At 51.5% G+C, this 1,446-nt stretch overlaps 1 pseudogene; it reads left to right on the top strand.

Moving 5' to 3' along the window:
- The first annotated feature begins 359 nt into the window (after positions 1 to 359).
- Positions 360 to 1,103, top strand: LOC119805357 (annotated as a pseudogene).
- Positions 1,104 to 1,446: the final 343 nt, after the last annotated feature.

Below are 1,446 nucleotides of genomic sequence, written 5' to 3' on the forward strand. Positions count from 1 at the left end.
TTACATTCAAACATCCAGGGTCTCTTGAATTTTTTTGAAGATGTATATTTTCCTGTAAAGATAAGAGCAGAATCCTGGACACAGTCTCATTCTCAGATTCCTGGAGGTAGCAAGCAGGAGTTGGCAGCGCCCGCTGGCACAAAGGAAAGGAAAGAAAGGGCAGGCCTGAAAAGCAGGATAGGTGGACTAGGTACCTAAGCCACCAGGAGTGAGCTTCGCATCATACGGTTTAGGCAAGCACCTAAGCCAACCGCCCAGCAAGTTAACCGGAGCAGTCCTGGTGAGCCAAACTGCCTCGCAGCTGCCGCACTGCGACGGGAGTGCTGGCGTCCACCTCCTTCGAGTCTCAGGATCTGAAGATGGCTGTACAGTTAGCAATGAAAATGGTGCTAAAAAGAACCACCAAGATGTCTCTAAATGAGCGCGTTACTGGTATGCTGAAGAACAAACAGCCGATGCCAGTGACTATTCGGGCTTCGATGCAGCAGCAGCAGCTAGCCAGTGGCAGAAACAGAAGCTGGGCCCAGCAGATGGAGAATAGACCCTCTGTCCAGGCAGCATTAAAACTTAAGCAGAGTTTAAAGCAGCACCTGCATAAGAAGAGTAACACCCAGGCGCGGTTAGGTCTACCCAAAGGTGCCCTGGCCAGGGGAGCAATTGGAAGACAAGGCCTACCCATAATCCAGAGAGGCGTGCCCCAAGGAGGAGGACTACTTGGGGCACTTGCCACCAGAAGCCTGCTTAGGGGCGAGCTGTCACTCTGAGGTCAAAGCCTGCTCCTCCCAGGTGGACAAGCCTTAGCTGCCCCCCAAATGGACTCAAGAAAAGGCGCTGTTCCAGGTCGTGGAGGTCCTGGGAGAGGGGGCCTAGAGCGTGGAACTATGGGTCGTGGCGGAATCCGTGGTAGAGGTCGGGCTGTGATAGGTCGGGGAAGAGGGGACTTTGGAGGCCAAGGTCGAGGGAGAGGTGCCCTTACTCACCCTGTATTGATCAGGGAGCAGCTGGACGACAAACTGAATGCATACATGTCCAACCCTATAGAACACCTGGATGTTGAGTTGGATGCCTACATGGCACAGACAGATCCTGAAACCAATGACTGAAGCCTGCCCGCCTGCCTGCCTGCCCACACACCTCTTAGACTCTTGGGAAACTCAGCACATCTATGCATATGAAGAAATATCCTTGAGCAAACATGAGAAGAGCTCTGACTGAGGCCGGGAGGACTTACGCAATGGGTTGTGGACTTGCCTGCCACCAGTGGGTGCATTTGGTCTGTTCCATTCTTTCGATACTGTGTGAAATAAACCCCATTTTCCTTTGAAAAAAAAAGAGCAGCTCCCTGCCCCAACCCTATATGCTTTCCTTGGACCTGTATGGTTGTCACTGTTGTGCATGAGCTGTCATTTCTCTTTTTAAAGAGTTTTTTCTTTTTAAAGTGAATCT

Source organism: Arvicola amphibius, chromosome X, assembly GCF_903992535.2.
Source record: "Arvicola amphibius chromosome X, mArvAmp1.2, whole genome shotgun sequence".
Taxonomy (NCBI): domain Eukaryota; kingdom Metazoa; phylum Chordata; class Mammalia; order Rodentia; family Cricetidae; genus Arvicola; species Arvicola amphibius.